This window comes from Bos taurus, chromosome 18, assembly GCF_002263795.3.
Source record: "Bos taurus isolate L1 Dominette 01449 registration number 42190680 breed Hereford chromosome 18, ARS-UCD2.0, whole genome shotgun sequence".
In the NCBI taxonomy this organism is placed as follows: Eukaryota; Metazoa; Chordata; class Mammalia; order Artiodactyla; family Bovidae; genus Bos; species Bos taurus.
Genome location: NC_037345.1, coordinates 64,559,656 through 64,569,555, shown reverse-complemented (window position 1 = coordinate 64,569,555; position 9,900 = coordinate 64,559,656).

The following is a 9,900-nucleotide window of genomic DNA, read 5'->3' as shown; positions in this document are numbered from 1 at the left end:
TGATGTTAATGTGTGGTTGCCAGAGTGGTACTCAAAAGGAGATTCAGAATCAGTTTCAGGGATTTCCCTAGCAGTCAGGACTCTGCTCTCTCACCTCCAGGAGCCTGAGTTTGATCCCTGGACAGAGAACTAAGACCTGCAAGCCACCCATCTGTGGGAAAAAAAGCTCAGATTTTTATGTGGTGCCAATTTCTATTAAAATTGTGCTGTTTAGTTGGTGTGCATTGAAATGAAAATCCCTACAATATACACCTAGGTAAGTTTTAATGTGTAAATCCACAAAACTATCATCATTATTACAAACATCCATCACTCCCATATGCACCTTCTAACATCCATTTTAGAAATCCAGGAAACTAGTATTGATTTACTTTTTTCCTATGTAATTTTTCTATGTAATTTCTAGACAATATCATTGGGGTCTTAATGTTTACTTTTATATCTTTTTTCATGATGCATAATTTCTCGGAGAATGATTTGCTGTTATGAGTAATTTTTTCTGAAAAATTATTTGGATATACCACCTATTGAGTGTTTACCTTTTTTTTTTTTTTTATGTATTTTGTTGTGCCTGGTGTTAAATGAGGAACACAGTGTATTTAGTTGCACCATGGGACCTGTTAGACGCATCACGGGGAGTCTAGTTCCCTTATCAGGGTTTGATCTTGGGCTCCCTACACTGGGAGCGTGGCGTCTTAGCTACTGGACACCAGGGAAGTCCCTCCATTAATCTTTAAAAGGGTGGGATTTGGGTTATTACAGATAAACTTAACATGAAGATACACATAAAATTATATGACCATGTGGCTTCATACTCTAAAGTCAATGATTATACCCTGTTGCCATCCCATCGATATCGGAGCATTCTAGTTTTCTTGTATTTATCACTAGTAGTTGGTTGGTATGGCCAGTATTTTGAGTATTACCTCGTCAAAAAGGGCTTCCCTGGTGGCTCAGATGGTAAAGCGTCTGTCCGCAATGCGGGAGACCCGGGTTCGATCCCTGGGTTGGGAAGATCCCCTGGAGAAGGAAATGGCAACCCACTCTAGTATTCTTGCCTGGAAAAATCCCATGGACAGAGAAGCCTGGTAAGCTACAGTCCATGAGGTTGCAGACTCGGACATGACTGAGCGACTTCACTTTCACTTTCATTAAAAAGTTTAGAGGTCGACTTCCCTGTTGGTCTGGTGGTTGAGTCAGCTTACCAGTGTATGGAACATGAGTTTGATCCCTCGCCTGGGAAGATTATTCATGTGGGGCAACTAAATACAGTGCACCACTGCTACTGAGGCTCGCATGCTCTAGGGCCCACGTGATGCAACTACTGAGCATGTTTGCTGCAACTATTGAAGCCCACGCACCTAGAGCCCGTCCTCTGCAACATGAGAAGCCCTTACAGCTCAATCAAGAGTGGCCCCTCCTCTCTGAAACTAGAGAAAGACTGTGCAGCAGTGAAGACCCAGTGAAGCCAAAAATAAAATGTAGCTGTATCTCACTATGCTGATTGCAGTTCCCGAATGATTCTCTCTTACATTCATTTGCCAGGTATGTGTCTATGATATAATGTGAGTCTTTTATTAGTAACTGAGAAAGCAAAAATCTGTTGGAACTTTTCTTCAGTGACTTTGCTGGATGGGATAAATATTTGTGCTCACAATATTATTTACCTAATCCTCATTATTAACACAGTTTTCCTTACTTTATGTCTAGACATGTGTTAAAAAATATACCCACCCCATTTTGATGGTCACATCAATTTCCCTGATATGAGCACTCCAATTGTGGGCAATTTCATGTTATGAATATTAAGTTTTTACTGCAACAGAGGTGGAAGAAACCAAATGCTGACATACAAAGGGTTGCAGGGGAGGAATTTCATTCACAATGCAGCCAAGCCAGGAGACAGTCTCATATCTACCTTTCTGGAGGCCAGGTGCTTGTGATATTTAGGGGACAAAGAGACAGCGTGCTTTTAGGTGTGGGGACAGGCGATCAGTTAGCAAAAAGGTGAGGTAATTGGTGTGTGCATTACGTTTCTTTGCAGATACAAAAATGGTTTCCCCGAATGGGACACCATCACTGGCTCTGCTGTTTTCTGAGGGAACCAGAAAAACATGGTCCACCGGCTTCTTGTCGCCCCACATCCTTCCTCTGTATTGTTCACCATGACCGTGTCTGGAGTCTTTTCTCTTGACTCTGACCTAGTAGAATGCAACTCATAAACTGAGTCTAAAACTTTAGCCTACATCCACTGGAAGAGCAATAACACCATGTCTATCAGATCCCAGCTATGCATGGATGAGATAGATAGCATCACCCGCTCGGTGGACATGAATTTGGGCAACTCCGGGAGATAGTGGAGAACAGAGGAGCCTGGCATGCTGCAGTCCATGCGGTCACAAAAAGTTACAACAGCATAAGTGGATGCACTTTATATCTGAGCGATAAGCTGGTATCATGGACCCACTTGGTTTTGCTGGTTTGGAAGCACCTGAAATATTATGTCTGGGCCACCTCTCTGTGATCAGCTAAGACCACGTTCCATGGAAATTTCGGTTCATCCTCTTTAGGAAGCGTGAAACCTCACCCCGGTCCTCAGAGCTTCAGGACTCTTACTCAGCCAGCCTGGTGCTGAGGCGGGACGTTTACCGCAAGTGCGGAGCTTCGCCCCTTGCCAATTCCACAGGACACGAAAATACGGATCTCTTTCCTCGGCGTCTCTGGACCAATGACGGCTCGGGACAGAGGCACTTCCGTTCTAGCGGACGGGGTGTGGGCGGGCCTTCCGGGATCTACAGGCCAGTTGTTCTCGCGCTACTTCCTGCGCGCTGGTGGGGAGCCGCTGATCGCTGGCCCGCTGAGGTCGGGGAGCTGGGAGACGCTGTGCCCGCTGCTTAATTTGATTTGAGATTGGCGTGGGCTGACTGTCTCGGGCCGGGAGGTGCCTTTTTGCTCGGCCGCGTCTTCGCCAACAAACGTCGCTGGCCCCCAGCTCGGCGAAGGTGTAGCCCATTCAGGTAAATGCCGCGTCTTCCTCCCCCACCTCTCCTCATTCCCCAGCGCTTTTGTTCTTTATCTGGGGTCTCCTGTTGTTTAGTCGTTCAGTCGTGTCCGACTCTTCGTGACCTCCTGGACCGTAGCCCACCAGTCTCCTCTGTCCACGGAATTCTCCGGGCAAGAATACTGGAGTGAGCTGCCTTTCCCTTCTCCAGAACCGGCGTCTCCTGCATTGACAGGCGGATTCTTTACCTCTGAGCCACCTGGGAAGCCCGGAGAAAATAAGATACTGAAATATGAATTAGTGAATATTGGCTTCCCTTGACAGAGGGAGACAAGAGGTATTTTATTTAGGGAACTGAAGGTGCTCGGTGCAACCCTGAGATAGTTTCCATAAGTTTTTATGGAAGATAGTTTCCATGTTTTTAGAGTTGTGTACGAGCAGGATTTTCTTAGGTTGGATTAAATCTAGTTGGGTAAATGGATTTTGTTGGGAAGGGACTAGAACAAGACCGGAGTCTGTTTCTCCCTTCAAAGTTTTCTTGGAATACTGCTTTTGATAACAGCGTGTGCGCTCCTTTGCCTTTAAGTGATCTGTGTTTGCTGTTCAAGTCTTTTTACCTTGGTTAAGTATTTGATAGATTCTAAAATTTCTTTCAACCTCCAGCTAACTTTAAGATGCTTTAGAAGGCCAAGGATTCTCAGACGGAAATATTTTTTATTAATTTGTTAAATTACATGGGGGCGTCCCAGGTGGCTCAGCGGTAAAGAATTCGCCTGCCAATGCAGGAGATGCAGGAGGAGGTGTGGGTTCGATGCCTCGGTCAGGAAGATCCCCTGGAAGAGGGCAAGGAGTTGGACATGACTGAACAAGCTCGAGCATGTACATGCCCAAGTTGTGTGGTTTCTAAAAGTCTAGGGCCTGTGTGCTGTAGCCCACAGGCTCCTCTGTCCTTGGGATTTTCCTGGCCAGAATACCAGAGTGAGTTGCCAGTGCCTTCTCCAGGGAATATCTTCCCAACCCAGGGATCAAACTGCTGTCTCCCGCATTGGCAGGGCCCTTCTTTACCACTGAGCCACCAGGGGAACTATAGTTATTTTTCTTTGTCCCCCAAAACCTTGGCTCTCTTAATTTTGAAATATGACCTGTGCGGTGGTGGGGAGTGCCAAGAACTTCAATGTGCAGTTGAATAAGCTGTAAAATTAATATCTATTCACTGCTCAGGTCAAAAGTGGTATATACATCGGACCTCAGAAGCTGCCTGTGGGGTTCTTTCAAAACAGCTCTGCCTGTCTTCAGAAAGCTAATGTATTGGTTAATATTTTAAGTAAACATTTCCTTTATTTTATTTGTTAATTGATTTCTTTTTACTGCACTGGGTCTTCTTTACTGCCCAAGGGCTTTGTCTAGTTGTAGAGAGCAGGGGCTGCTCTTCGTTGGGCTGCAAGCTTCTGTTGTTGCAGAGCACGGACTGTAGGTCAAGCAGGCTTCAGTAGTTGCAGCATGTGGAATCTTCTCGGATCAGGGATCGAACCCGTGTCCCCTGCACTGGCAGACGGATTCTTAACCACTGGGTCAACGGGGAAGCCCCTCCTTTCCTTTCTTGCTTCTTCTGCCGGTTATGTGGGAACGTCTGACGCTTTTGTTTAGTGTCGCTCTTTTGTTTTAAAACTTTATGAAAATGAATGTTTTATGACTTTTTTCTTTTTTAAAACTTTATGAAAATGAATGTTTTATGACTTTTTTCTTTTGCACAATACGGTTTGACTTTACCCATGTTTTTCATGGCTATGCATTTGTTGCAGGAAGGGGTGAGTCAGGAGGTAAGGCGACAGGTCACAGCCTTCAAAAGAACGACATATCCATAGGAGGTGACTAAAACTGGTTAGAACCAAGTGAGTCCAGGATGGCGTAGGATTTGAGTTCCCGTGGCCCTTTTGAACCTCGTTATGTTCTCAGTGGAATACATTAGCATCTAAATGAAACACCACCAGCGCCATGACAGTTCTAAGGCTAATCATGAAAGGTCAAAAAGTGGGTGGTGGCCCAATTCCTGAAAATCCGCGCCACTTCCCCCATAATGGTTGGAATAATTCTCCTACACATTAGCCTGTGAAATTACCCAGGGCATAAGAAGCAACCTCATCATATTTTGAGGCCTCTCGCTTTTGAGGTGGCCCACACTCTGTGGAGTGTTTCTCTCTCAGTAAATCTACTTCTTCCCTATCTCTCACCGAATTCTTTTTGTGAGGAGACATCAAAAACCTGCCCTTCATTAAGATCTGAGACCAGGTGTGTGATCTCAATTAAAAGTTCCCATGTGGGTTCTGGCCAGTTCAAGTCCTGGTATGTGGGTTGCAGGGTCTCAGAGGCACCCCTTCCTGGGCCTGAGAGTGGCCTCCTGTCTAACACTCGGAAATGAATTGTTACAAGGGACACAGGTGCTGACAGAGAAGAGGCTTCATTGGAAAGGGGTGCCTGCGTGGGAAGCAGCAGGGTCAGGGAACCCAGGAGAACGGCCCCACCACGTGGCTCCGGTTTTATGGGAATGGGCTCAGTTTGCGGGTTGTCTCTGGCCCACCTTTCTGACTCAGGGTCCTTCCTGGAGGCACACACACCTCCCCACCAAGATGGATTCCAGTGTGAGGGATTCTGGGAGGTAGGCAGGACAGATCTCTTCCGTCCTCTCAGACCCTCGCGGAATCTCGCAGTTAGTTTTCATAGACTGCACCTCCATCTTTATCAGGACCCCCAGCTGGGAGGCAGCTCAGACAAGTGGTTGTCATTGTGCTTGGCCAAGGCAGGCAGTTTCAGTCAACAGTTCCCTGACACGCGGTTTTTCCTTTCTTGTGCTTTATTCTGTAGGTGTGAATATATGAGTAAAATGTCTTTATAAGTACTCCTGTGGAAAGCTCTTCTGTGCTTATGGGTTTGTTTTTTCTTTATTTTTCTTTTCCCTGCTTTCTGTATTTATAAACATTCCTGCTGTAGCCATACCTGCCATGTGTTCTGGGGTATATACAGCCTGCATTTTCTAATGTGTGTGTTAAAATTATTGTATTTTAACGTACATTTCCACTTTTTAATTTTGTTTTGCTCTCTCTTACTAGTGTTCACTTAGTTCTATGAATGAAATTATTATATATTATTACCTATGTTTTATCTATTCCATTTGTAGATTTTGATACACACTCATTATACAGTACATAAACTTACAGCTTCACACATACACACGTTTAGAGGCCTTTTACAAATAATGTTGGTTAGAGTAAGCTGATTTACAGTGTTGTGTTGGTTTCAGGTGTACCGGAAGTAAATCACACATACAAACACATGCATCCACTCTTTTGTAGATTCTTTTCCCGTGTGATTCGTCAGTATTGAGTAGAATTCCTTTGCTGTAAACAGTAAGCTCTTATCAGTCAGCTATTGTACATATAGTTGTTGTTCAGCCGATAAGTTGTGTCCAACTGTTGCAACCCCATGGACTGCAGCACACCAGGCTTCCCTGTCCTTCATTGTCTCCTAGAGTTTGCTCAGATTCATATCCACTGGGTCGGTGATGCTATCTAACCCTCTCATCCTCTGCTGTCCTCTTCTCTTGCCTTCCATCTTTCCCAGCATCAGGGTATTTTCCAGTAAGTCAGTTCTTCACGTCAAGTGGCCAAAGTATTGGAGCTTCAGCTTCAGCATCAGTCCTTCCAATGAATATTCAGGACTGATCTCCTTTAGGATGGACTGGCTGGATCTCCTTGCAGTCCAAGGGACTCTCAACAGTCCTCTCAACACCACAGTTCAAAAGCACCAATTCTTCAGGGCTAATCCTTCTTTATGGTCCAACTCTCCATTCCGTACATGACTACTGGAAAAACCATAGCTTTGACTAGACGGAACTTTGTCGGCAAAATAATGTCTGCATTTTAATATGCTGTCTAGGTTGGTCACAGCTTTCCTTCTAAGGAGCAAGTGTCTTTTAATTTCATGGCTGCATTCACCATCTGCAGTGATTTTGGAGCCCCCAAAATAAAGTCTGTCACTGTTTGCATTGTTTCCCCATCTATTTGCCATGAAGTGATAGGACTGGATGCCATGATCTTAGTTTTTTGAATGATGAGTTTTTAAGCCAGATTTTTTTACTCTCCTCTTTCACCCTCATCAAGAGGCTTTTTAGTTATTGTCCACTTTCTGCCATTAGAGGGGTATCATCTGCATATTTGAAGTTGTTGATATTTCTCCTGGAAATCTTGATTCCAGCTTGAGCTTCGTCTAGTCTGGCATTTTGCATGATGTACTCTACATATAAATTAAAACAGGGTGACCTAAATAGACAGCTTCCCTGGTGGCTCAGATGATTAAGAATCTTCCTGTAATGCAGGAGACCCAGGTTCTGTCCCTGGGTCGGGAACACCCCCTAGAGAAGGGAATGGCAACCCACTCCAGTATTCTTGCCTGGAGAATTCTATGGACAGAGGAGTCTGACTGGCTAAAGTCCATGGGGTCACAAAATTGGGCACAACTGGATGACTAATACTTTGACTTTCAAACAGGGTGACAATATACAACCTTGTAATCCTTTCCCAGTTCTGAGCCAGTCCGTTGTTCCATGTCCAGTTTTAACTGTTGCTTCTTGACCTGCATATAGGTTTTCTTAGGACGCAGGTAAGGTGGCCTGGTAGTCCCGTCTCTCTTAAGAATTTTCCAGTTTGTTGTAATCCACCCAGTTAAAGGCTTTACGGTGGTCTAGGAAGTAAAAGTAGATGTTTTTCTGGAATTCTCCTGCTTTCTTTATGATCCAGTGGATGTTAGCAATTTGATCTCTGGTTCCTCTGCCTTTTCTAAACCCAGCTTATGCATATGGAAGTTCTCAGTTCATGTACTGCTGAACACTTGCTTGAAGGATTTTGAGCATGACCTTACTAGCATGTGAAATGAGTGCAATCATGGTAGCTTGTACATTCTTTGGCACTGCCCTGTCTTTGGGATTAGAATGAAAACTGATCTTTTCCAGTCCTGTGGCCATTTCTGACTTTTCCAAATTTGCTGACATACTGAATGCAGCACTTTAACAGATTCATCTTTTGGTGTTTTAAATAGCTCAGCTGGAATTCCTTCACTTCCACTAGCTTTGTCTGTAGGAATGCTTTCTAAGGCCCATTTGACGTCATACTCCAAGATGTCTGGCTCTAGGTGAATGGTCACACCATCGTGGTTATCTGGGTCATTAAGATCTTTTTTATATAGTTCTTCTGTGTATTCTTGTCACCTATTCTTAATCTCTTCTGCTTCTGTTAGGTCCATACATTTCTGTCCTTTATTGAGCCCATCTTTGCATGAACTGTTCCCTTGGTATCTCTAATTTCCTTGAAGAGATCTCTAGTCTTTCCTATTCTATTGTTTTCCTCTATTTCTTTGCACTGGTCACTGAGGAAGGCTTTCCTACCTCTCCTTGCTGTTCTTCGGGACTCTGCATTCAGTTGGGTTTATCCTTCTCTTGCTGCATTGCTTTTGCTTCTCTTCTTTGCTCAGCTCTGTGTGAAGTCTCCTTGGACAACCACTTTGCATTCTTGAATTTCTTTTTCTTTGAGGTGGATTTGGTCACTGACTTGTACAGTGTTACGAACCTCTGTCCATTGTTCTTCAGGCACTCTGTCTGTCAGATCTAATCCCTTGAATCTGTTTGTCACTTCCACTGTATAATCGTAAGGGATTTGATTTAGGTCATACCTGAATGGCCTATGGTTTTCCCTATGTTCTTCAATTTAAGTCTGAATTTTGCAATAAGGAGTTCATGATCTGAGCCACAGTCAGCTCCATGTCTTGTCTTTGCTGACCGTATAAAGCTTCTCCATCTTTGGCTGCAAAGAATATAATCAGTCTGATTTCAGTATGACCATTTGGTGATGTCCATGTGTAGAGTCTTCTCTTGTGTTGTTGGAAGAGGGTTTACTATACCAGTGCATTCTCTTGGCAAAACTCTGTTAGCCTTTGCCCTGGCATCATTTTGTACTCCAAGGCCGTACTTTCCTGTTACTCCAGGTCTCTCTTGACTTCCTACTTTTACATTACAATCTCTTACGAGGAACAGGACCCGTTTTTGGTGTTAGTTCTAGAAGGTCTTTAGGTCTTCATAGAACTGGTCAGCTTCAGCTTCTTCAGCAGTAGTTGGGGCATAAACTTGGATTACTGTGATGTTGAATGGTTTGCCTCGGAAAAGAAATGAGATCATTCTGTCGGTTTTGGGGTTGTACCCAAGTACTGGATTTCAAACTTATTGTTGACTCTGAGGGCTATTCCATTTCTTTTAAGGGCTTCTTGCCCACAGTAGTAGATATAATGGTCATCTGAATTAAATAAATTCCTGTCCATTTGAGTTCACTGATTCCTAAGATGTTGATGTTCACTCTTGCTGTCTCATGCTTGACCACATCCAGTTTACCCTGATTCACAGACCTGACGTTCCAGGCTCCTATGCGGTGATGTTCTTCACAGCACTGGACTTCACTTTCACCACCACACGGCCACAGCTGGGCACGGTTTCCGCTCTGGCCCAGCCACTCCGTTCTTTCTGGAGCTGTCGGTCGTTGCCCTCTCCTCATCCCCAGTAGCACACTGGACACCTTCCCATCTGGGGGCCCGTCTTCCAGTGTCGTATCTTTTTTGGCCTTTCATCCTGTTCATGGGGTTCTAGTGGCAAGAACACTGTAGTGGTTTACTGTTCTGTCATCCAGTGGACAGTGATCTGCCAGAACTTTCCCTATGACCCATCTGTCTTGGGTGGCCCTGCACGGCATGACTCATAGCTTCGCTGACTTATACAAACCCCTTCACCATGAATATATATATATATATTCCCTGGTATTTAGCTGGTAAAGAATCTACCTGCAATGCAGGAGACCCTGGTT